At 49.4% G+C, this 27632-nt stretch overlaps 1 protein-coding gene across 3 annotated transcripts in view; it reads right to left on the bottom strand.

Moving 5' to 3' along the window:
• Nucleotides 1–27632, bottom strand: part of PTP4A3 (protein tyrosine phosphatase 4A3) — a 67590-nt gene that overhangs the window by 28117 nt on the left and 11841 nt on the right. The window contains exon 2 of one of the 3 annotated variants that reach the window (XM_075270041.1): nt 10594–10626. The exons of 1 other annotated variant lie outside the window; for it this stretch is intronic. The gene's annotated coding sequence lies outside the window, so the exon portion shown is untranslated. Of the gene's footprint in view, nt 1–4143; nt 4253–10593; nt 10627–27632 lie in introns of those variants that run through there. One more of the 3 variants, XM_075270040.1, reaches the window with a different exon arrangement.

Here is a 27632-nt window from a genome sequence, read left to right as displayed (position 1 = left end):
CACCGCAAACCGGCTTACAATGACAGTGCGCTGGGTGCCAGCCGCGTGGGCAAGAATGTGCAGATCTAATCTGGTACAGTCTACTGGATGTGTAAGACCCTCTGCCAGCGCGCCCGCCACATCACCGCTAACCAACATGTCATGTCAGCCATTGCCAGGCACAGCAGCCCAACACCAGAGCCGCTGCCATTGTGTGACGGGCGGGAATCACAGGGGGCTTTGGTTTTTCATCCTTAATTTTCACAGCTGAAAGTTCGTTACAATTGTATCCAATCTGGACAATATATGGTGAGCCAAACCCATCCGCAGCACAGAGGTTGTTACAATGTATCAGAGATCCTGGACTGGATACATTGCAGCAATCTCACACCTTAAAGGGTTTTATCCAGGGACTGTTCAACCAATTATTTGGGACTGGGGCTCTTTTCGAGTCAAACCTCAAATTTCCAAACTGGTTCCGACCCTGGGTCATGTGATCAGAACCTGCAGCCCAATTGATCTGCCTTCCTTACACCTCCATTACGGCTTTACTATTAGGGCTCGTTCACACGGAGTAAACGCGCCGCGCATTGTGGCGCGTGTACGCCGCGTTTTATTACGGTGCGCGATTACGCCGCATTAACGCCACGTTTACGCGGTATAATCGCGCACCGTAAAAAACCGCGGCGTACACGTGCTGTAAACGCGCCACAATGCGCGGCGCGTTTACTCTGTGTGAACGAGCCCTTAGTATGACCTATTCTGCCAGGCCCCATAGGACAGGGGGCCTGGCAGAATAGAACTGGGATCGACTGATCATGTGACCAGGTCAGGACCAGTCCAAAAAAACAAGGCTCACCCCAAATAAAATTCTGCAGGAAGCTGTTAAATCGTCCCTTTAAAAGAGTTGTACTGGATTAGAAGGGGCTACGTTCTTCCCGTAACAGTGCCACACCTGCCCTCAGGATTTGCATGGTATTGCACCTTGGCTCTATTCACTTCAAAAGAACTTGTTTGCAATACCAGCCATGACCTGTAGACAGAGGGGTCACCGCTTAGCTGAAAAAGATGCCAATTTGACCAAGTCCTGAAGACCCTCTATGCACGAGCGTTGCATTCGTTTCCATCCCCCGAGCTGGGTATTGTCAGGAGTCATCTCTGCACATGGTTATTGTTGTCTGCAGATTCCACCAGATGCACACACAACGGGCCCCGAGATACCGCCATACCCCGGGGGCCATTAGAGGCACCTGCAGTAAACACCGCACGTGAAAAGGAATAAACAGACTCCGACAACGGGGCAGGAATAGGGCTCCCTGGTATGAATAAGGGGGCACCCCACTGCCCGGACCCCCAGTAGTCTGCACGGGGTCTCAGCAAGTGTTTAATTAACCCTATAGATCTCAGAAAGAGGAAGGAACTGAGAACCTGCAGGACGCCTGCACCCAATGCTTCATTTCCATACCACGATTTCTAGGGGCACAATGGCGCCGTTCTTCTCCAATATTAGATGTACTGGAACAGGCCGACCCAAGTACACGGGGCTCATTTGAATAATTTCAATACATTTGCATATTTCTGAAGAAAGGAAGGTGCCGGCAGACGTGAGCGCGGTGTGACCAGAGCCAGACAGGGATCCTATAAACCTGCACCCCCCTCCATAGACACACAATAGGGTTACTGCACCCTCCTGGATTTCCAGCGCACGTGTGCGTCCCAGGCGAGGTCATGTGAGGACGGGGAGAAGCGGAGGACGGGGGTCTCGAGCAGGTTACTCAGATTTTGGATCTCCCTTTTCGGAAATGAGTTGCAGCATTGACTATACTGCGTTATTCTTTCCACCTGGCTGGGAGCGGAGTGATGGAGATTCCAGGCGGCCGGTGCAGGCTCCATGTTGGGGGGGGGGGGGGGGGGCACTGATCTCCCGGATTTACCACTGCATGCACAGCTGGAAAGGCCAGACACCAGACCACACACCAAACCGCCACGGGGTCACGGCTTTCACACCTTAAAAGTCAGTGGGAGATCAGGGAAGGGGGGTGGGGTGGGAGAGAGACGACTGAACTAAAGGATGGGTGGAAGTGTAAAGAATGGCGAGCCCTGGAAACATCTCATAGCAAGACCCAAGGAGAGGGAAGGAGGAAAGAAACGGAAAGGAAAGATCAAAGGAAAGGGAACAGGAAGCAAAAGGGAGAGGGTGTGAGCTGGAGACATAAGCCGGGGCCTCCCAGCAGCACAGAGTATTTCAGAAAAGGACTTTTGGCTTTATATCAGTGTTTTCTAAGTTTCCTGAACCTTGGACAGCTGCGGCGGTCTGACAGAGCGTGCACTACGGCGGGGAATGATGGCAGGGTCTCTGTCTCCCGGCAATCCAAGGCCTCGGAGGAGAGACGTTCTGGACCTTCTTGTGGCTCAGGGTAATGTCTTACAAGGGCTTTTCCAAGGAGGTGGAGGATACTCATACTTGAGGTGCGTTCACACAGTGCAGGTAGTGAGGACACTTTCTTGGTGAAGTTTAAGGAAACAGATTTCTTGATATGGAATCAAAATATTCAATAATTTTCAATGTTGCCCAATAGAAGGAGCGTCGCCTGTGCACGGTCAACGCAACGCAGAGGAGGTCTAGCTTTTCAAAGGACCTTTGATGACATCATCAATGGTGCTTCAGCAATCACTGTGACATCATAAAGCTCCCTGATGTCACAAATGACCTTATAAAAAGCAAAAAATAAAAAATAAATTTCATGCCATGCTCTGCGAGTCTCGGGGTGCACCTGGAGGGCGAGGCTCCTCTAACAGAATGGACAGGGGTCATTTTTGTAAAGCTGATAAGAGTGACACAAAGCTCCAAACCCTAGATAACTAAGATTAGACAGGCCTGGGCATTGTAGTGAGCACAGACCCGATGGCGCCCCCACTGTATGACTAGAGTATGGTCAGCCGCAACCCATCCCTCGCAAAAAAGGTAAATGGATGGCACCAAGCGCGGGCGATGCGGGTAAAGATAAGGATGGCACCAAGCGCGGGCGATGCGGGTAAAGATAAGGATGGCATTTCACGTGGTAAATCAGGAGGTCTGCAGAATAAAGTGGCGGTATCAGATGGCGCCGCCGCGCTGCACTCATTTAGGTCAGTCCGAGAGAGGAGGGGGCGATATAAAGACTCGCACTGTGTGATGGATTCATGTAATAGACACCGGACTGTGATAACAGGACCGGCACCGAAAACGGAATCAATAACAAGCCCCTGACCCAAAAAAGCAAAGCCCTGACACCAACGTGACTGGAAACCTGGTCTCTGACCACGACCTATGCCAATCCGGTCTATTGCTTTCTGTTATCAGCCATTGTCGATGAAGGAGAGGATGGTGAGGACCCTGCACAATGGGTTGGGGGGACCGGGGTGTCTGATGCCCATCACACTTCAGGACCCGGACAGACCAACATGGGACACGGAGCAGAAGTCCATCCGCTTCTACAGATCAGATCCCTGGATGATCCAGAATGAGCAGAGGCAGAGTCCCTGGAATAGGACCCCAAAGTGCGACGGAGCCCGGAGAAGTGGCACACAATATATAATACACAAAGATATTACTGTATATACACACACACACACACACATATATACAACCCACTTCTATATTTATATTCTACACACACAGCTCTACATATGTGCAAAGACAACATACAGATAACTTCCACCTCTCCATAGCACCAACATATTCTGTAGCGCAGTTTCCCAGATAAGTAGTACAAGTCTAAATAGCATCATCCTCCATGCTGGGAGTTGTAGTTCTGCAACATTAGGAAAGCCACAGGTTGGCGAGCGCGGCATTGATGTAGATTTCTAAGCAATTCCCTACCACGGTGCGCGGCTCAGCAAAAACTTGCAACGGAATCCTAAAAACATCCATAAATCATATTAAGCAACAGCCCAGGGTCAGCTCTAGCCAGGAGTCAGCGACGACAGAGCCCACGTTACTGCCCCCCATAGTCACAGACGGGTGCCCCAGCTCTACACCAACTAGAGAGATATAGATGAGACATACTGTATATTCTATAGACACACAGAGCTAGTATATACCGCTATATAGGCACAGCTATAGGGACTATATATTCTATAGCAGCGTACCCCAGTGATAGACCCCCCATAATACACACACACCTCCAGAGACGTCTTCAGCTCCCCGCTGACACATGCTGGAGCCCTCCGCCTATAGTGGTGCCGCAGATGTGGAGTGTGTGTGGGGCTGCGGGGGGCGCCTCTATCCCTGGGATTTCCCTCCTATCAGCAGCTGGGAGCCTTCACACGTTCTGCTCACGTCAATGGTTTTCCTGCCTTGGATGGAGCGTGAGCAGGAAATAAATAAATAAGTGCGGCCGGGAGAGATTTGCAGCACAAGACACAGCGTGCAGCTCGCCGGTACCACCAGGGGGCGCCGGCAGTCACACCACACATAGGATGTAGCAGAGCCGAGCAGGTCAGGGATGTCAGGATGTAGCTCTAAAGTAGTAGGGGGTCACATTGACCTGCAGTCCTATGTAAAGCCACCAGCTGAGCCAAACAACAAACTCACTGCGGCTGTACCTGACAAGTTCAGAGACACGCAGCAAATGAGGGGTTAAACGAGATGGCATGAGACGCTACTAAGTTACCAGGACAGGGGAACTATAACTCCAAGCAGGCCACAACCACTGGGAGCTATGAACTAGAACGCATCTGACAAACTCCGCTCTGCTTCGTCAGGTTCTTGGACTGTAATAACTGAGACATGGTGGTGACAAACTCAGCACTGCTACATCTCTACACCCAAGCCTACACATATGCAGCTGAGCTGGCTAGCTAGACCATTTGGTGCATTATTGCAAATAAAATGGTAATTTTTTGCATTCACAGGACTAGTCACCCAGCTTTCCACAGGCCCTGAATGGCAGTTACATACACTTCGTCCCTTGTATATCTAATTAATGTAGATTTATTTCAATGGGGAGAGGAGAAAAAAAATAAATAAATCCTGGATCAAACTCCATCTAACGTGAATGGGCAGCTTTAGTGTCAGTCTTGACTGCAGCTCTAGAATTACATTCAAGAACCAGAATCGCTGCTACGAGACCAGACACTATGTAAGGATATAAATAAGTCGCTCGGTCAGCTCTGCTACATCCCCAGCCGTGAAGCAGAAGATCTGCGCTTGTGACCAGAGCAACAAGAAAGTTCCCAAAATGTTTTTTATTTTTTCAGATTTCTAGAAAGTAGCCAAGTGTTTTGGAGCAGAGCGAGGGACTCCAGGCATTTCCTGCTGTTCTACATCTCTGTCTGTCTTCAATTAGTGATGTCAATGCCAGCCCCCAAAAAAACCCGGGGAGGGGGTCCACAGGGGAGTCCGGCTCTACAGCTGCTCTGTGTTACCGATACTGTGCGCTGTACGAAGTACACGGCGCAGACGTTTACTGGCAATGATGATCGTCACTGCGCGGCGGGGTCAGGAGGAGTGTAGGCACCCTGGTATACAGGCGGTCACATGGGCCAATCACATAGCCAGGTGGCGGTACCGCAGAGTATATACTGTCTCCGTGATTGCAGCCTGGATTCCCAACTGCAGGCCTTTACAATTCTTCAGATCCAAGCCTGAAAACCTGTAGAAGCCCAAGATATTCGCAGCTGAGGATTTGTTACAGTTGAAGTCGGTGTAGACAAGGAGTCACTTGTGGATCCTGCCAGGGCCGGGCATTGGCACAAAACAGGGACTACGAAGCGGAAACTGCACTGAGGTAGCCGGGTGTGAACAAAGAAGTTTCTGAAGCAAGAAGGAGTAAAGGACCTTCATGGTCACATGGTCTCAAGTGTATAGGTCCTGCACCCACTAGCTGAGGAGAAGGCTGCAGAGGTGGTAAGGGAGGAGCTCGCCCCAACGCCAAAGGGAGGAGCTCGCCCCAACGCCAAAGGGAGGAGCTCGCCCCAACGCCAAAGGGAGGAGCTCGCCCCAACGCCAAAGGGAGGAGCTCGCCCCAACGCCAAAGGGAGGAGCTCGCCCCAACGCCAAAGGGAGGAGCTCGCCCCAACGCCAAAGGGAGGAGCTCGCCCCAACGCCAAAGGGAGGAGCTCGCCCAACGCCAAAGGGAGGAGCTCGCCCCAACGCCATGGGGAGGAGCTCGCCCCAACGCCATGGGGAGGAGCTCGCCCCAACGCCATGGGGAGGAGCTCGCCCCAACGCCAAAGGGAGGAGCTCGCCCCAACGCCAAAGGGAGGAGCTCGCCCCAACGCCAAAGGGAGGAGCTCGCCCCAACGCCAAAGGGAGGAGCTCGCCCCAACGCCAAAGGGAGGAGCTCGCCCCAACGCCAAAGGGAGGAGCTCGCCCAATTCCTAGAAAGTATGGGCTACTTGGAGGTTCCTACTTTGATCCAGTAGGTGGCGACAGCTCAGCTCTGGGTGTACACACAAGGGAGTGATTCCAAACACTAAGTCACAAAAGATCACAGACAATGGTTGGTGCTTAAACCTCCTCGTAGGACCCCATACACTCTGGTAAGCAGTATGAGGCTAGAAGGGGTTAGAGAACCTAGCGTGACAAGTGATCACATGACCATAAATGTATAGGTCCTGCAGAGCAGGTAATGGAGGAACCCCAACACTCTCCCCTCCATTATTCAGTCTCTCTTCTGTTGTGGAGGGAGAATGTTACTTTTAGTGGGGGAGGGGTGGGAAGGTTTTAAAAGCTGCTTTCAGTAAGGTAGGGGCAGAGTAAAAAATGTTGCTGCCAAAAGGGGGGGGGGGGATGTAGCTTCCATTTGCATAGATGGTTAGGGGACAGCACAGCCATAAGAGAGGGACAGGAAGGGGGACAATGCAGCTGTGAAAGGAGCGAGAAGGACAATCCAGCAGCCACTGGTAGTATACGGCGTTACGACGCTTCAGGGGAGGTTTTGTTGTGAGGTATTTGGTGCCAGATGATGGTTTGCTGGACCTGCCAGGGGTAATTTTGGGCACTGCCGTGGCATCATCATGGCTGCGGCCAGAGCAGGAAGTCTGAGATGATTTATTGCAGAAGATCCTCTGGCCTGAACCGCCTGCACTGATACATTGTAGCAAACAGGTCTACCCTGGACACAATGTAACTGCTCATGATGACAAAACTGCAGCCCATTGGCACCATGTGAACACTGCCTTATACTGCAGCACCGGATTGGCAGATACAGAAGGGCACAGCCTGTACAAGCAGGCGGGTGAGTCCAGCAGCGACTGCCGCTATGTCAGCGGAGGAACGCATTCATTCAGAGGCTCCACAGAGAGTCATTGTTATACTTGTCAAGAATGTGAGGAGAAGAAGGTTTTAATCAGAGACCACCCTGTATTACTGGCGGGCCGGGGAGCAGGAAGGGGAGCACATGGACGGCCTTCCGGCACATGTAAATATACAGGGGGGGGTACAGCCGCCCGGGACTGCGCTGCCTAAAGGGGCAGGAAAAGCGCAGGGTGTTGTCACAATCAGCACAAATGTCAGCGAATGACACCGGAACAATTACACTTCCCCCCTTCACAAAAACATAAAAGCTCATCTTCATCCTTGGGAATTTCTCCAGAGCTCGCTGCTGCCCCCTGCTGAAGAAAATATCCGTTTTGATTTCACTGCCTTGGACCCCTCCAATGGAAGGGCCTTGTGGACCGTCGACAAGTGACCAAATGGGTCTACTGCCCCTTTAAGTTAGGTCATCAATTAAAAATCTGCCGGGGTCCGACATCTGGGACGTCCATGGACTAGCAAATTGGAGCAGTCGTTGCCGCTTCACGGGCCATGTCATGTTCTGATGGCAGCTCAGTCCCACTCAAGTGAATGGGGCTGATCCTTGATACCATTAAGAGCCATTATCCAATGTATAGCCACAGTACTCTTCTAAAGCAGATCGGCAGGGGTGTCATACCCCACCCATCTTTAATTGTTGACATTAAAGGTTAGGTTATCAGTTGATAAGTCTGGAAAACCCCTTTAAGCCACGCCTTTATGACTAAACTCCTCCTCTTAAAGGGATTCTACCACTAAAACGCTGTTTTTTGTGCTTTAGACGTCGGAATAGCCTTTAGAAAACCTATTCGTCTCTTACCTTTAGACGTGGTCTCCGCCGCCGTGCTGTTCCTTAGAACTACTGTTTTTTACCGGTATGCTAATGAGTTCTCGGCAGCAATGAGGGTGGGCGCCAGTGCTCAAACAGCGATGGGGGCATCCCCACCCTCTCTCCAGTGACACCTTCTTCACCTGCATCCTCCCCTTCTCTATTGTCTTCCTTCTTCGTCAGCTCTGATGCCTGCGCAGTCTTGCCTTGCGGCCTTGAAAATATGGCCGCCGGCCGGCATGCGCAGTCGGCTCTACCAGTATCTCGCTGGCAGAGCCGACTGCGCAGGCGTCAGAGCTGATGAAGAAGGAAGACGACAGAGAAGGGGAGGACGCAGGTGAAGAAGAAGGCGTCGCTGGAGAGAGGGTATCTGGCAGCAGTGGGGACGCCCCCATCGCCGTTTGAGCGCTGGGGCCCGCCCTCATTGCTGCGGAGAACTCATTAGCATATTGGTAAAAACTGGTATGTCTAAGGAACAGCGCGACGGAGACCACGTCTAAAGGTAAGAGACGAACAGGCTTTCTAAAGGCTATTCTGACGTCTAAAGCACAAAAAACAGAATTTTAATGGTAGAATCCCTTTAACCATTCACTGCGCAGACTCATCTTCTGCTTCCATGTATCCTTCATGTCTAGGTTTAGTGTCCCTTTAAGACAGTATCCCTTTAAGGCTGAAGTATCACGGAGCCGATACGAAAGTGAATACAGATGTAACTTATTAGCCAAATGATACAAAATGAAAATGTTTTTTTGCAAACGGTTACAAAGTATCTAATACTCTGCTAAACTTCTCATGACCTTGGTTGCGTTCATCTCCATGTGATAATCAATGCCCTCTTGGCCGGGCGTCTGCTGCTGCCCATGGGGCTGCCTCTTACATCACTGACAGCGCAGGCCACACAGGGGTCATGGGATACGGCCGGGCTTTGATGCGTCCTGCTCCGTACCCACCAGGAACGAGCCACAAGTCAAAAAACAGAACTGAATTTATTCGCTGCCAAGAAAGAGAAAAATCTATCTGTACATGAAAAGGAGACTATTCCGACCCCGGCAGAAGACGAGGCCATTTACATAAACACCGCGCCGCGCTTTATTCTGAGCCGAAGCGATTCCGCCGAAACACAATGTTCCAGCATTACTGCAAATTGATGCATTAGCAACGTGATGTGCAAAGGTGCAAGAAGGGAACAGGGAGATCCGGCTCACCAAGCTCGAAACGCACTGACATGTGTCTGACTGAGCCGGGGAGTATACAGGGTCAACGCAGGGAGGGATATACAATGGAAGGGGCAACACACAGCAGCACAGAGTGTCTCAGGAGAGGCTCCATGAATGAGTGGAGATGTTGCATTCCGAGACTCCGCTCCAACCACTAAGTAACTCTCGCGAGAGCATCGCTCTCCGCTCCTGTAGTACTCTGTACTGCTGGGAACACTTAGCCTAAGCCATCCAAACAAGCTCTCCTAAAATACTCTGCACTGCTGGGAAGAAGTCTCCAACCACTCAAAATGCAAACATGTCAAGTACAGCGCTCTGCACTCCTGTAATACTCTGTGCTGCTAGGGACCCTGCTCATTCATGGATGTACCGTAACTCTCTGCCTACATCCAATGAGATCAACATTTCCTGAAACACACTGTGCTGCTGTAAACACTGCTCCAACCCCTAAGTGACTGAGTATGCATCGTGTCTCAAGAGCAGCAGCACTCCTGCAATACTCTGTGCTGCTGTGGGACCTTCAGCCCAGACAGACCCCTGAGCCCCAGCACCATCGTCCTCTCCTGCAGCTCTGGGTCACAATGGTTGTAATTCTGAGAGTCCAGGTCCTGGCTCAGGGTTCAGTGCAGGAAACAAGGACGACACCTGGTCCAAATTCATCTGTGTAGAGCCAACATCACCAAACCATCTCCTAAAATACTCTGATCTGCTGGGAAAACTGTCTCTTCTGCTGTGTAACTCTGCCTGTGACCATCATATTGATATCCTGAAATACTCTGTGCTACTGGGAATACTACTCTGTCCACTCTCAGAATGCAACACTCTAATGCTGTAATACTCTGTGCTGCTGGGGACTCTCACAGTGATCCTCCTACATGTCTTCAGTTTCTCCCCTTGGCCAGAGTATTGCACTCCCCTTATGGGATCAGAACACCAGAAATCCTCTGTGCTGCTGGGGCCCGTTCTCACACAGTGACCTCTCATGCAGCCCAGTCATATCTCTGGATCACTACACTTCTGAAACCCTCTGTGCTGCTGCTCCTTCCTCTCAGTCTCCAGCCTCTTTGCACATTACTCTGCCTCACATTCGGCTACTTTCTCTCTCAATGCTTTGAGTCTTTTAAGCCCTGAATGGGACTACAGTGCAGTACCAGAGACAGCCCAAAGCCAGGGGTGGCGCTGCTGCCACCGAAAATGATAAAAGCAGCTCCTTTAAACTAATCCCATACAATGTATTGGGTTGTGTGCGATCCAATAACAGCCAATAGAGAAGCAGTGCGGGCACTTACCGACCACTGTCCCGTGTCGAAGCTTTGTCCGCTCTGTAAGAGAGGAGAGCGAGTAGTCAGTGCTGAGTCATCAGTCAGGAGAATTCTCATAGTACGTCATATCGCTAGCACACGCCGTAGCAATGTATCCAGGATAGACAATGCTCTGTGAGCTCAGCACAACAACAACTGCTGCTGCACGAATCTCTGCTGGATGCTACAATGCATCAGTCTATGGTCCAGGCTGTTTAGCTCACAGAGCATTGTCTAGACTGGATACATTGTAGTGGACTAGAAGATTAGTGACTGCGTTGAGCTCACAGAGCATTGTCTACACTGGAGTAATCATGTATAGGGTTCCTGCCTGTGAACGCAAACCGGGACGTTCTCATTCACTGACAGCAAGCAGAGATTTTATCAAATAGTGACAAAGTAGATAAAAGAAAGGAATAGGATCTGACAAATCTACGACATTCAGCACCTTCCCTTAGGATAGCCAATAATATCAGATGGGGAGGGGTCCAGTACCCCCGCCAAGACACGAGACATCCCATTTATTAGTCACATGGCCTGTTTGAATCTTGGTCCCAGTGCAATACCAAGCAGGGCCACTATAGTAGGTATGGCGCTGTGCTCAGCGATGAGGCCGGTGGGGGTGTCAGGTGATGGACCCCATCAATGTGATATTACCGACCAATCACAAGACTCTGTTATAACCTGCTTCACCTACGGACTGGACACTATGGCAAATAAAGTGACTACAAAATAAGAAGTAGGAGGAACCTGACGACCGCAAGCAAGTCATCTGCCATCAGCGCGCCAGGCGGTATTTATAACCCAGACAAGTGGCGTCCCAGGTTACATTGTGACATCCAGCACAGCACAACAGCTCTGCTATATCTGGAGTCCTCCGGATGACCTTGAGGCGGCCTATAGAACGTATACATCTGCTGCCTCCATCTTTCCCATAACCTCCCAGCCTTCCATTCCTGCATCTCTCGTAAACCTGTACACCTTGCAACGTGCTTGGCAGGAAGCGCAGGCGGCCATCCGGAGGGTGGGACAAACCAAACCCCTTGTTTCGGGCCAGTAGCCAAGGCATTCCTGGCTCCCACTCCCAGGAGGACTTGCCAGGCCTGTGTACCCGCTCCGAGCTGGAATGCAGCAGATTCCCACTTGTGGGGAGGTTTAGAAAGCGAGAGATTTGACTTGAGGAAACCCCGGAGTGGTAGAGACAGAGGAGAAGGTAACCCTGGAGAGCAGAGACCCTACAGGAGACCCCGGGGGTCCGGAGTGGTAGAGACAGAGTAGAAGGTAACCCTGGAGGGCAGAGACCCTACAGGAGACCCCGGGGGTCCGGAGTGGTAGAGAGAGGAGAAGGTAACCCTGAAGAGCAGAGACCCTACAGGAGACCCTACAGGAGACCCCGGAGTGGTAGAGACAGAGGAGAAGGTAACCCTGGAGAGCAGAGACCCTTCAGGAGACCCTACAGGAGACCCCGGAGTGGTAGAGACAGAGGAGAAGGTAACCCTGGAGGGCAGAGACCCTACAGGAGACCCCGGGGGTCCGGAGTGGTAGAGACAGAGGAGAAGGTAACCCTGGAGAGCAGAGACCCTACAGGAGACCCCGGGGGTCCGGAGTGGTAGAGAGAGGAGAAGGTAACCCTGGAGAGCAGAGACCCTACAGGAGACCCCGGGGGTCCGGAGTGGTAGAGACAGAGGATAAGGTAACCCTGGAGGGCAGAGACCCTACAGGAGACCCCGGGGGTCCGGAGTGGTAGAGAGAGGAGAAGGTAACCCTGGAGAGCAGAGACCCTACAGGAGACCCCGGGGGTCCGGAGTGGTAGAGACAGAGGAGAAGGTAACCCTGGAGAGCAGAGACCCTACAGGAGACCCCGGGGGTCCGGAGTGGTAGAGACAGAGGAGAAGGTAACCCTGGAGAGCGGAGACCCTACAGGAGACCCCGGGGGTCCGGAGTGGTAGAGACAGAGGAGAAGGTAACCCTGGAGAGCAGAGACCCTACAGGAGACCCCGGGGGTCCGGAGTGGTAGAGACAGAGGAGAAGGTAACCCTGGAGAGCAGAGACCCTACAGGAGACCCTACAGGAGACCCCGGAGTGGTAGAGACAGAGGAGAAGGTAACCCTGGAGAACAGAGACCCTACAGGAGACCCCGGGGGTCCAGAGTGGTAGAGAGAGGAGAAGGTAACCCTGGAGAGCAGAGACCCTACAGGAGACCCCGGGGGGTCCGGAGTGGTAGAGACAGAGGATAAGGTAACCCTGGAGAGCAGAGACCCTTCAGGAGACCCTACAGGAGACCCCGGAGTGGTAGAGACAGAGGAGAAGGTAACCCTGGAGAGCAGAGACCCTACAGGAGACCCCGGGGGGTCCGGAGTGGTAGAGACAGAGGAGAAGGTAACCCTGGAGAGCGGAGACCCTACAGGAGACCCCGGGGGTCCGGAGTGGTAGAGACAGAGGAGAAGGTAACCCTGGAGGGCAGAGACCCTACAGGAGACCCCGGGGGTCCGGAGTGGTAGAGACAGAGTAGAAGGTAACCCTGGAGGGCAGAGACCCTACAGGAGACCCCGGGGGGGCCAGAGTGGTAGAGACAGAGGATAAGGTAACCCTGGAGGGCAGAGACCCTACAGGAGACCCCGGGGGGTCCGGAGTGGTAGAGACAGAGGAGAAGGTAACCCTGGAGAGCAGAGACCCTACAGGAGACCCCGGGGGGTGCGGAGTGGTAGAGACAGAGGAGAAGGTAACCCTGGAGAGCAGAGACCCTACAGGAGACCCCGGGGGTCCGGAGTGGTAGAGACAGAGTAGAAGGTAACCCTGGAGAGCAGAGACCCTACAGGAGACCCCGGGGGGTCCGGAGTGGTAGAGACAGAGGATAAGGTAACCCTGGAGAGCAGAGACCCTACAGGAGACCCCGGGGGTCCGGAGTGGTAGAGACAGAGTAGAAGGTAACCCTGGAGAGCAGAGACCCTACAGGAGACCCCGGGGGGTCCGGAGTGGTAGAGACAGAGGATAAGGTAACCCTGGAGAGCAGAGACCCTACAGGAGACCCCGGGGGTCCGGAGTGGTAGAGACAGAGTAGAAGGTAACCCTGGAGAGCAGAGACCCTACAGGAGACCCCGGGGGTCCGGAGTGGTAGAGACAGAGTAGAAGGTAACCCTGGAGAGCAGAGACCCTACAGGAGACCCCGGGGGGTCCGGAGTGGTAGAGACAGAGGATAAGGTAACCCTGGAGAGCAGAGACCCTACAGGAGACCCCGGGGGGTCCGGAGTGGTAGAGACAGAGGAGAAGGTAACCCTGAAGAGCAGAGACCCTACAGGAGACCCCGGGGGGTCCGGCGTGGTAGAGACAGAGGAGAAGGTAACCCTGGAGAGCAGAGACCCTACAGGAGACCCCGGGGGGTCCAGAGTGGTAGAGACAGTGGATAAGGTAACCCTGGAGAGCAGAGACCCTACAGGAGACCCCGGGGGTCCGGAGAGGTAGAGACAGTAGATAAGATAACCCTGGAGAGCAGAGACCCTACAGGAGACCCCGGGGGGTCCGGAGTGGTAGAGAGAGAAGGTAACCCTGGAGAGCAGAGACCCTACAGGAGACCCAGGGGGTCCGGAGTGGTAGAGACAGAGGAGAAGGTAACCCTGGAGAGCAGAGACCCTACAGGAGACCCCGGGGGGTCCGGAGTGGTAGAGACAGAGGAGAAGGTAACCCTGGAGAGCAGAGACCCTACAGGAGACCCCGGGGGGTCCGGAGTGGTAGAGAGAGTAGAAGGTAACCCTGGAGAGTGGAGACCCTACAGGAGACCCCGGGGGGTCCGGAGTGGTAGAGAGAGTAGAAGGTAACCCTGGAGAGTGGAGACCCTACAGGAGACCCCGGGGGGTCCGGAGTGGTAGAGACAGAGTAGAAGGTAACCCTGGAGAGCAGAGACCCTACAGGAGACCCCGGGGGGTCCAGAGTGGTAGAGACAGAGTAGAAGGTAACTCTGGAGAGAAGAGAACTTGCAGGTCCTGAAGAACACCCCACACCACAAGGGGGTTTAAGTCACATGACAGCCACATGCATTTCGACTCTCAATCCCTCCCCAGTGTGATAGAGCCCTAACCTAATCCATTGGAACAGCCAAGAAATGTATTACTACGAAAATACCATGTTTAGCACTTGCAGATTTCTTTCCACATTTCTAGGTACATCCTTCAAATCAACAGTAGCAAGGAACGTGAGGCAACAAAACAAAATGACGCAAAATGGCAATACCAGATACGATTTACATATCCGAGAGTGAACGGACAGGACGAAATCACACAGGACAAGTCTGGTCATCGCAATAGGGTGTAGAAATATCTGCAACAGATCTGCCCCATGTCAATATATCACATTGTATCACTGCTCCTATATGCAGTAGTTATAGATATGGTGGATATGTAATTCAGAGCTGCATTCATAATTCTGCTGTTCGCTAAAGACAATGGGGGAGGCTCATTAATTGTTTCTTGGTGTAAAATCTGCAAATTGGAGATTTCTAACAATAAAACACCACTGACTAAAATAGTGAATGGCATTTCTTACACCGGCCTCCACACTTCTCATGGACATTACCCAATGGCTTGGAGATTTCAGCTCCGAAAGATTGTGAATGCAGTTCAGAGCTCTGTGGTATATAGTAGTAGTGTGGTCCTGAGCTCCAGCACCCCATCAGTGTCCCCTCAGCAGGGCGTACGCTCCGGACTAGGCGCAGTTATATTGTTGTCGCTGTGTAAGAATCGCACACTGAAGGATATACACTGTACACCGCTATCTATCTATCTATCTATCTATCTATCTATCTATCTATCTATCTATCTATCTATCCACACACACATATATAAATACATACACACTCACTGCTTCCCCAAGGTTATAAACAAGTAAAAATGTGCAGGAAGCATTTAAGTCTTCAGAAATGTTCATATGCCCCGAAGCGCAGATTATATTCCCACAGAAAGAACTGCAAATATAACCCGAGACCTCTCATTTACATGAAGGAACACAAAAGGTGAAACTAAGAAAGTGCTCAAGACTGCACAAAACCTCCAATACTACATGACAAGTCACCTGGCTACATATGCAGTGTTGGCCAAAAGTATCGCCCCCCTGCAGTCCTGTCAGATAATCCTCGGTGTCCCCCAGATAATGATTACAAGCACAAACTCTTTGGTAATATCTTCATTTATTTTGTTTGCAATGAAAAAACACAAAAGAGAATGAAAAAAAAGTCACATCATTGATCATTTTAAAACAAAACTCCAGAACTGGTGCGGACAGAAGTATTGGCGCCCTCAGCCTAATACTTGGCAGCACAACCTTTAGACACAATAACTGCGCACAACCGCTTCCGCTAACCAGCAATGAGTTTCTTACAAGGCTCTGCTGGAATCTTAGACCCTTCTTCTTTGGCTCCTGCTCGCGGTCCCCCCTGAGATGTGAAGGGGGCCTTCTCCAAACTGCCACCAAGAGATCTCTCCCCCTCCCCCACAGGTGTTCTATGGGATTCAGGGCTGGACTCATTGCTGCCACTTTACAAGTCTCCAGGGCTTTCTCTCACCACCATTTTCTAGTGCTGACCTGAAGTGTGTTTTGGGTCCTTGTCCTGCTGGAAGAGCCCTGACCTCTGAGGGAGACCCCGCTTTCTCACACTGGGCCCTACATGATGCTGCACAATGTGTTGGTCGTCTTCAGACTTCATAATGCCATGCACACGGTCAAGCAGTCCAGTGCCAGAGGCAGCAAAGCAACCCCAAACCATCAGGGACCTCCGCCATGTCTGACTGTAGGGGGCGTCTTCTCTTTTTTCCTGTAATCTCTATGTTGAGGCCTTTTCCTACTTTTGTCTCCTCTGACCAGAGAACATTCTTCCAGAACGGTTTTGGCTTTCTCAGGTAAGTTTTGGCAAACTCCAGCCTGGCTTCTGTCTGTGGGTAAGAAGTGGGGTCTTCCTGGGTCTCCTACCATACAGTCCCTTCTCATTCAGACGCTGACGCTGGATAGTACGGGGTGACACTGTTGTACCCTCGGACTGCAGGGCAGCTTGGACTTGTTTGGATGTTAGTCGAGGTTCTTTATCCGCCATCTGCACAATCTTGCGTTGAAATCTCTGGTCAATGTTTCTTTTGCGTCCACATCTAGGGAGGTTAGCCACAGTGCCATGGGCTTTACACTTCTTGATGACACTGCGCACGGTAGACACAGGAACATTCAGGGCTTTGGAGATGGACTTGTAGCCTTGAGATTGCTCAGGCTTCCTCACAATTTTGCTTCTCAAGTCCTCAGACAGTTCTTTGGTCTTCTTTCTTTTCTCCATGCTCAATGTGGTCACACAAGGACACAGGGCAGAGGTGGAGTCAACTTTATTCCATTTCAACTGGCTGCAAGTGTGATTTAGTTATTGCCACCACCTGTTAGGTGCCTCAGGTAAGTAACAGGTGCTGTTAATTACACAAACTAGAGAAGCATCACATGATTTTTCAAACAGTGCCAATACGTTTGTCCACCCCCTTTTTTATGTTTGCTGTGGAATTATATCCAATTTGGCTTTTTGACAATTCTTTTTGTGGTTTTCCATTGAAGACAAATTAAATGAAGAAAATACCAAAGAATTGCAATCATTATCTGGAAGACAACGAATATTATCTGACAGAATTGCAGGGGTGCCAATACTTTTGGCCAACACTGAATATCTATACTGAGCAGCATCATAATGGTTATATTCTAGTATACAGGAGCAGCATTATAGTAGTTATATTCTTGTACATGGGGGGGGGGGGGGGGGAGTATTATAGTCTTGCTCATGCATCTATTTTCAGCAAATCAATACCTGAAAACACACCAAAGCCAAACAAAACCAAAAAGTTAACATCTGGGTTGAATCAAAGCAATCCGCCATCTACGTGATGCCCTAAGCTAGACAAGACGCTGACAGATGAGAACAACCATCAAAAATAACTTACAAAACAACAACTGGAAAGCTGGAGTCACCTGTCCTACCAGAGCGTGACTGTTCTAATAATAAGAGGTAGTGACTATCAGAAAACCATGTACCACGCGCTAACATATCTGTCACAAATAACACAAAAGGTCAAAAAGATGTATAGATGTGGATAGAATGGTCACTATGTACCACTGGCTGTCAAAGTAAAAATCAAAAAACCAATACACATTTTTCTGTACATACTAGCAGCATTATAGTAGTTATATTCTTGTACATAGGAGGTAGTATTATAGTAGTTCTATTCTTGTACATAGGAGTAGTATTATAGTAGTTATATTCTTGTACATAGGAGTAGTATTATAGTAGTTATATTCTTGTATATAGTGGGTAGTATTATAGTAGATATATTCTTGTACATAGGAGCAGTATTATAGTAGTTATATTCTTGTACATAGGAGGTAGTATTATAGTAGTTATATTCTTGTACATAGGAGTAGTATTATAGTAGTTATATTCTTGTACATAGGAGGTAGTATTATAGTAGTTATATTCTTGTACATAGGAGTAGTATTATAGTAGTTATATTCTTGTACATAGGAGTAGTATTATAGTAGTTATATTCTTGTACATAGGAGTAGTATTATAGTAGTTATATTCTTGTACATAGGAGTAGTATTATAGTAGTTATATTCTTGTACATAGGAGGAGTATTATAGTAGTTATATTCTTGTACATAGGAGGTAGTATTATAGTAGTTATATTCTTGTACATAGGAGGTAGTATTATAGTAGTTATATTCTTGTACATAGGAGGTAGTATTATAGTAGTTATATTCTTGTACATAGGAGCAGTATTATAGTAGTTATATTCTTGTACATAGGAGCAGTATTATAGTAGTTATATTCTTGTACATAGGAGGTAGTATTATAGTAGTTATATTCTTGTACATAGGGAGCAGTATTATAGTAGTTATATTCTTGTACATAGGAGCAGTATTATAGTAGTTATATTCTTGTACATAGGAGCAGTATTATAGTAGTTATATTCTTGTACATAGGAGCAGTATTATAGTAGTTATATTCTTGTACATAGGAGCAGTATTATAGTAGTTATATTCTTGTACATAGGAGTAGTATTATAGTAGTTATATTCTTGTACATAGGAGTAGTATTATAGTAGTTATATTCTTGTACATAGGAGTAGTATTATAGTAGTTATATTCTTGTACATAGGAGCAGTATTATAGTAGTTATATTCTTGTACATAGGAGTAGTATTATAGTAGTTATATTCTTGTACATAGGAGTAGTATTATAGTAGTTATATTCTTGTACATAGGAGTAGTATTATAGTAGTTATATTCTTGTACATAGGAGTAGTATTATAGTAGTTATATTCTTGTACATAGTAGTAGTATTATAGTAGTTATATTCTTGTACATAGGGGCAGTATAATAGCAGTTATATTCTTGTATACATAGCGGTATACTTCTACAGGGCTGTACCATATGTGAGATCTGCTTCATTCGGAGTTATAAGGAGATTGATACGGAGAATGTAAAACTGAAGCTATAACTGAGTATAAGATAAGATTCTGGGAATATACACAAAAGACTGCAGAAAAGAGTAAGCAGTGAATACTTGGAACGGGTGCTACATTGATATATTAGGAAATAATTATTAGCACTCATGAAGGGATGACATACTACCCCCCTGCACTGGGAATCCAGATGGTGAGTGCCCCGGCGAGGGGAATGGCGTCAGCACAGCTATAGATACCACATAGCATCCGCTTGCTGGGCACATGTATTTTTATGTCAAAATAAATACTAGAGAAGGTCTTGGCTCGGGCTTTGCTTTGGAGACCCCAAGAACAAACTTTCAGTACATAAGCCAATTCACCAGCTTTCTGATTATGACAGAACCTGACCCGTGGCTTAAGGCTCGCAACGGCCCGGGCATCTCTCAGAGTTCCTGTGTGAACCATGAAGCGTTCTGCTGCCAAACTACAAGGCTCAATGTTTCCCAGGAACAGAGAACGAATGTGGGCTATTGTAACGCTCAAAAAACATGAACGCAAAAAATAAAAATTAATGAAGTGGCCAAACAGTAAGAAAGTGAATGGGAAAAAGCCGGAACGATATCAGTCAGTGTCATAATAGAGAGAGGTCGTTACAAAGCGAGGCTATGGAGACCCCGCAGTGACCGACCTGCAGGCTCCATATGTAACCATAGTCTTAGTACATTATATTATATTACTATATATCCAGGCAAATAACGCTCCGAATCGTACAGATCAGCTTCTCACCGCACAGACTGACTGGTGGGGGTTGGGGAAGGACTTCAAAGGCATTCCAAGTATCTGGTGAGGATGAGGAGGGAATTACAGGCACAATACCGGCCCCTCCAAGCCCAGCTGCCATGTACGCGCTCCATATACAGCCCTGGCCGGCTCACACTGCCTTTCTCCGCTTCAAAGACGTTCCTCTTCTTTCCTCTATTCACTATGGAGCGGACACTTAAATATATAAAATGAGTGTGTCACTGCAACAACAAAGACATTAAAGGGGGCCGCGCAGACGCACCACAATAAGGACGAATTCACACACTGCGGTAACAAGCTGCCGCATTCCTAGAGGTTAATGGATTCTCTATAACACAATGAATCCTGGCTGGGTGTCCATACTGATGACAGACAAGGGGGAGGAGTCAAGTGCTACCAAGCCTGGTGGTCTCTGTATTTGGGGGGGGGGGGGGGGTCAATTCTTCTTTGTGGTTTATCCAAAAACGAAACACTTCTGGCTGATTAACCCTGTACCATGTGGTGGCTGCTCCGCACAACGCCGGCCTCAATGGCCGCCCACCTCACAAGGAACGACATCCACGAGACCAGAAGCAGCACAAGAAGGGACTCCGAGAACCCAAACCCCAAAATGTAGGAGCCGATTCATGTCATTGCCACCAGACCTCCATGATGTATCTCAGATCTCTCCCATTGACCACGTCGCCCCCTCCAGTCACACTGGGGTATGTTCACACAGCTTTATTTAGAGAGGTGGTCTTCTGTCTAAAAATCCTTTCCCAAAACCAAAACCGTAGAATCCAAAGCTGAAAAGTAGAACCATTTTCAGTCTCAAAATCTGCCCCAAATCCAAATTTCTCTCCCATTTTATTGGCCACCACCTGTACAAACTGCTTCCGTGCTTGTTTTTAGGGGCACCTGATGGACCCCATTTGTGTCTCTCAATTTTTTCTGTTCTGCTTCCGTCTTTCCTACTCCAGTTGTAGAATAACTATCCAACCAAATGCATGACTAGATCCATGGCTGCCAGAAGGGGAAGGAGATGGATTAGGGAATTTCCTAGGGATTATATTTATAGCTACCTGAGGGGAAGGAGACAGACTGGGGATTTAGGGAGGTCTTTATTAAACAGTTATCAGAGGGGGAAGACGACTGAATAGAAACTGACTGGGGATTATACAGGATCTATGGCTGCCAGAAGGGGAAGGCGATGCATTAGGGAATTTCTTGGGGCTTAGCTTTGCAGCTATCTGAGGGGAAGGAGACAGACTGGGGATTTAGGGAGGTCTTTATTAAACAGTTATCAGAGGGGGAAGAAGACTGAATAGAAACTAACTGGAGATTATACAGCTGCAAGAAGGGGAAGTAGATAGGCTGGGAACTAGATTTACTGTGATCGGAGAAGTAGTCCGACTGTTGGCGACGTGTCCTGAGTATGGGGCAGGAAAGGGCATTGCTTACATGAGATTGTGGGCATACAGTTCAATGAATATTTTGGAGCAGGAATAGTTTTTTGAGACACTTAATAAGACTTTGATTTGGTGGATGACTCCATAGAATGTAAACCCCCAAGACGTACACTAGACACCCTGCAGAAGATACAGACACCTAAGAAGTTTTTGGATATTTTTGAGCTACAAAGAAAAGCAAACGGTTTTCTAAATTCTTCATTTGACCCCTTTTGTTCCAAACATCTCCGGAGTCCTGCGAACATCACCCATAACAACCTGTTCAATACAGATTCGGAACATTCTGTTAATGCATGGAAAACCCCAAACCACAAAGACTCCGTGTAACCGAGCGAGAACCCAAAGAGCTTGGCCCGTCGTCGGCTCCTGATCCGTCCCCATCCTCGCTGTCTGCACAATCTGCCCTTTGCTGGTTTAGGAAGGTCTCCATGTAACTTGCAATGTGAGGAATGTTCCGTGGGGAGCGTCAGCCTGTCAATGACAAGAACTAAATTTACTAGCTGATGTGGCCTTTCCTGCACTGACCCCGGCTAGGTGGACGCCTAGCAATGTGCTCGCTGCAGCCGGATACTTGGGAAGCGTCCAGGAGCAGACAGGACAGCGACAGCTGGAGGGGTGTATGGCCGGGTAGTCGGGCGCTCTCATATGGTCATAGGCACGCAAGGTCACAGGAAGGGTTAACGGATCAGTGAAATTATTAAAGCTGTAAAGGAAGGGATAGGTGTTCAGTGCAAATAAACACCACGTGGTGGAGAGAAATGGCAAGTCCTTGCTGACCGTAAAGGGGCAATGTCCGGTAAATCTGAAGCACTACCTGGTGATCCCCGCGGGTCTGCCACCTGAAAATCTCACTGATCAGCAACAATCACCAAGAAAAGCTGCACAAAGAGACACATATCTTCTACAGTGGCCACTACAGGACAAGTGAGGTATTGCACGACAACATTCATATCACTCAGACCAGGTAAAATATGGTAACGCTGAGTTCTTTAAGGGGTTTTCTGGGACCTTAGTCGCATATTGATGTCGTGCCCAAGAGGAGGTCCAATACCTGGGACCCTCACAGATCAGCTGGCTCAAGAGGCTGCAGCCTCCTCATGAAAGCCAAGCGCCCGCACATATCATAGGGGCTGTGTTTGGTATTGCACCTTGCTTTAATTTCAGCACATTCGCTACATTTGTAAATGTCTGTATCAGGTTAAGCAAAATCTCAAAAAATCTCGACTAAAGATCCATCAAACTGTCCGGAGCCGCCAAAGCACACAGGAGAAAGCGAGCAAAAGCCAATCCAAACCCACAGCGGACACGACAATGTATTCTTCTTCTTCCGTAAGGAGTAAGCCTTATCCTTTCAATAAAATCTGGGATACTTCGTGGTCGCAGCCCAATGTAAACCGTCCCGTGCCAAGGCCCTTTTACCCTTGCTGCGACCGGTGATCCAAAGTCAATAAAGAAGAACTCCAGTAAAACAGGACGGTCCTGGGCTCCGGGGCGACCCGCATTAACACGGCATTCCAGCTGTGGCACGGCATGTTAAAATGTTACACAAACACAGCCTTTATAATAGACATGGGAATAGTAAACCTCCGGGGCTGTGAGAAACCTCCGCAGACTGGGAAAGGCGCAGCCAATAGGCCTCCGAGACTATGGGGGAAACTTAAAGGGGGTGTCCAGACCCATTGATACTGATGACCTGTCCACAGGAGGCAGATACTACTTTGACTACCCCATACACATGCACCCTCAGCACCATCATACCGCAGTGCAAAAAAAAAAAAAAAAAAAAAAAACATAATTAAAGGGATCCTATCATTAAAATTTTAATTTTTTTCTCCTCACTAACTTAATAGCCTTAAGAAAGACTATTCTTCTCCTACCTTTAGATGTCTTCTCCGCGCCACGGTTCAGTAGAAATCCCGGTTTTCGTCGGTATGCAAATGAGCTCTCGCAGCACTATGGGCGGGTCCCAGCACTTAAACAGCACCGGGGGCGGTCCCCAATGCTGCAAGAGAACTCTCCAGCGACACCTCCATCTAGTTCAGGAAAGGGTCTTCACACGTCTTCTTCCAGGGGTTGGCTTCATACTTCTAGGCCTTGGGCAAAGCCAACTGCACATGCCCGCCGGCCACAAGAAAATGGCCACTTACACAGTATTGTGCGGGCATGCGCAGTTGTCTTTGCCCTAGACCTAGAAGTTTGAAGCCACCGCCGGATGAAGAGGACGTTCCTGAAGATGGAGGCGGCGCTGGAGATTTCTCTCGCAGCATTGGGGACGCCCCCTGTGCTGTTTGAGCGCTGGGGTCCGCCCATAGTGCTGCGAGAGAACTCATTTACATACCGAAGAAAACTGGGATTTATACCGAATGGCAGTGCGGAGAAGACATCTAAAGGTAGGAGAAGAATAGACTTTAAGGCTATTTCGACATATTAATGAGGGAAAAAAAATTGAGTTTTAATGATAGGATCCCTTTAAGTCCATCATGCCAATTCCTTCACAGCTCTGACTCTGGCCACTAAGCCAAATAATACAGGGAGACTTCCTGTTTTCTGTAGAAGATTTATTTGCAGCATCCCCTCACTTACAGCACCCGCATGATCATCATGTTTATGTAGAGAAGATCAGTCCCGATAGGTGAGGTCACATCTTATCTACTCCCCTCTGGATGCCCATACAGTCCGCTCCATCCTTATATCTATGGCCCATGGCCCCTGTAGGTGGCGCTGCCTCCTGACACTCCTTATAAGGCCCCCCAAGCTGTATCTACGTCAAACCAGGTGGGTTAGGGTTGGACATGAGAGGCGCGTGTTTTCTCTAGTTTAACAATGCAACACCCGAAAATGCTGAGGGTCCGAGTGCGTGAGCCGTCATTGGTCGAAGTCGAGGTAGCGCCATCTACTGGATCCATGACACATCTAATATAACCTGCTCCATTCTTCATGAGACAGGAAACCAAACTATTTTTAGGCTTAGTGGTTAGAGTTGGAATTTTGAAATCTTAAATATATGTTTAAAGTGTAATCGGTGATTTCCTGAGTCTTTGAGTCATGTGACCTCTCTGTCCGCAGGTCCACCCCGGTGTGCACAGTCTGACCACGACCTCATGGCCCCCCATGACGAGTGAGGTCTTACTCTGCAGCGCGGTGTGGTCTGTTTTCGGCGGCGAGTCTACATTTATTCGGTTCTGTAAAACCTTCATTTACGTTAATCACCAGATACAGGAGGAGAGGAAAGCGTCCCGGCCGCAACATATAATCACCTAATCCATGGCTCTTAATTACACTACACACAGCCTGACGGATGACGCCGGCGAAGGAAGGACGCCGCTGACACCGCCGCCCGGAGATGCCGCTAATCATCGGATCAAACCTCGCAGGTCTCAGCGACTCCGGCCAGCGGCAGACGCGGCTTCAGGACTTTTTGTGATGCCGATTAGAGGAGATTACAAGATCTTAGGTCATCAATAAGTGATCAATAGCGGTCCCATACCCAGGGACACCCAGGACCCTCGCAGATCAGCTGGCTGTAGGGGGCCACGCTCTTGTCAATGTACCAATGACATCATATTCATCAGTCACAATACTATGGAAGCTCAGACCCATCCAAATGAATGGGGCTTAGCTACAATAAGAGCCCACCGACCACATATCGCAATCCACCTTAAGGAGAGACCCTCAATAGACAAGAAATGGACGGTGTGTAATGAATTGACCTGCAGGTAATTAATACACAGATTACCCATAAATTACAGCTGATCGATGGGGGTCTCAAGCCGGGGAGGGGGAGGGGAACGACACGTTATAATCTGCTTATTGTCACTGAAGATTGCCCTATGGAGAAACCCTCCTGACTGTCCATTGCCCTGCACCCCTAGACGGTGACCTATTAACTCCTTCAGCATCCATATAGGCCACGTATTAACCCCTTCATTACTCTAGGCCAAACATTTTGAAGGCAACAACCTCATACTTAGCGCCGTATATACTAGTGGCTATGCTGGGTATTACAGCTCAGTCCCATTAACTTGAATGGGACTGGGCTGCTGCTATACTGTGCGATGTCATCTGCAGCCTCTTCATACATATTATCCGCGGGGGTCTCGGGAGTCGGACACCCCCAGCCCATCACATATCGAGGATCTATCCAATACCCAAGTACCGGAAACCCTCTAATATTTTCGCACTTGGTTATTCTAAGTTTTGCAACTTACTAAGACAATGTACAATCTCTATCTACACCGCCTGCGCCAGGCTATAAGACCTCAGCTCGCCACCTCGCTTCCCTTCCCAGGCGCTGCTCACAAGAGCGCAGGGCTCGGCACAATGTATCAGATCTAACCCATCCGTTAGAACACCAGTGAGCGCCGCCATAGTGGAAGGAAGCGCGACGTTCCTATAAAGCCACAACACGCCCTGGCGGTGACCACAAGTCATCTATCTTCAAAGACAAAAGCTGCGGCTCCGTAAAAATTAATGAGTAACAGAAGTGAATGCCAAGACAAACAGAGGAGAACTCCGCAGCTACGCCACGGCATGAGGGGGAATCCCTGAATTGTGAAACCTCCCCACCCCTCCACCCGCTCACATACACGGAGGTTTCCCTCTGCAGCCCAGACCATACGGCTTAGGTCACACCTTGCAAACACTTTATTGCAGATTTTGCTGCGTTTTTTTGGAGGTGGATTTAGTTTTAGGGAGACATAAGAGCGCCCTGCATATTCCTCATTACTTGAAGTCACGCTTGGCCTCAGAAGTGTACGCAGATTTTAAATCAGAAGGATGGAAGAGTTTTGCAATGCACGGTGAATTGCAGCAAAATCTGCATGCAAGATGTGGACAAGGCTCCTGCAATATGGGGTCCTCCTGTCTCCTCTGCCATCACGGGAGACAAGACATGTTGCATGCAGACATGCCCGATCTTTCCGTTCTTGGGAAGCCAGAGGTGCACCAGTGGAGCCAAGCTAGGGAGACCCCCGGCAGCCCATAACCCATTGCCGTGATGTGCTCAGCCCCGCGCCAATTACAAGATTAAATCCCGATTTCTATAAAAATACCCGTCAGAAATGGCACATGCAAATCCTGCAGCCTCGTTTATCAGGCATGTACTAATCACCTTGCGAGCAAAACGTTACCACAGCAACAAGAGAATACCACCCGGGAATAGAATGCAAAGAGCAAGGGCACGACTGCTCGCCGCGCGGTCCGGTGGTGGTCGAGGCCCCGACATCAGCAGCCACGTAAGGATAAGTGTAGGGTGCAGACCCCCGGCCTACAGGACAATAAGTCTGGGGTGGTGGGCACAGGTCAGGCCCCTCCAGCTCCCCACAACACCGCGCACTTCTTGCAGGCCGCCCCAGCCCCATATTAGACGCCGCTCTGCAATCGAAGCCGTCAGCCGATGACTAATAGACAAAGGTTTGGCCAAATGGCACAAAACCCAGCGTGAGTCAACCCGAAAACTAGGTTACTATGCATGTGAAGAGTCCAGCCAGGACACGTAGCGGGAAGAGTCATACTGTACCAGTGCTACACCCAGATCAGGACCGAGAAAAGCGCATGTGAACAGAGCCTTAAAGGGCTGACAATACTAGGAGCAAAGGAGGAGGGGAGATTTAAAGGGATATTCCAAATCCTAACATCGATGGTATAAGAAAAATGGGATATAAAGTGCGCCTTAAAGGGGATATCAAACTAACCTTTAAGACATAAGCAAAGTAGGACAGAAACAGATTTAAAGGGATATTCCTATTCCAAAAAGTTTTTCCCCGGGACATCCCATGGGGCCTTAGCCTTAAAGGGGTATCCCAACTACTATTAGGAGCAAAACAGGAGGTGAAGCAAGCCTTAAAGGGATGTCCAACTTCTGCAAGGCCTCACGGATGCCAGTGCCCCTCTCCTGACCAGTCGCTCGGTATAACCCAATATACTTGGTGTTTCATACCCATTCACTGACTGCAAGCAAAGGTTGTAAACACACCGCCCCATTTTGGAGCCCTAGCGGTGCCGCCCCCCCCCCCCCATTGCAGGGGTATGTTCCCCTTATTCCCAGCATGCACCTCAGTGATACCTTCCCCTGCGGCCATCACCCGGGGACATGTGACGTAATGGTGCACAGGACGGGGCGCTCGCATTCCTCATCCAGAGCGCAGGGCTGACCCCCTGGAGGTCAGGTGTTTATGGAGCTTACCAAAACAAGGAAAACCTGTTCATGGGATGACGGCGGGGGAATACAATGTGTGAATACTCCCTAAAGGCGTCAAGACAACTGAGGCAATGCCTTTAACAAAAATATCCAGCTGTGGCTTTAAAACCCATAGTTAAAGG

The sequence above is a fragment of the Leptodactylus fuscus genome, chromosome 4 (genome assembly GCF_031893055.1).
Source record: "Leptodactylus fuscus isolate aLepFus1 chromosome 4, aLepFus1.hap2, whole genome shotgun sequence".
In the NCBI taxonomy this organism is placed as follows: domain Eukaryota; kingdom Metazoa; phylum Chordata; class Amphibia; order Anura; family Leptodactylidae; genus Leptodactylus; species Leptodactylus fuscus.
The sequence above is the reverse complement of the archived record's forward strand: the minus strand, read 5'-3'. Positions and strand labels throughout refer to the sequence as shown.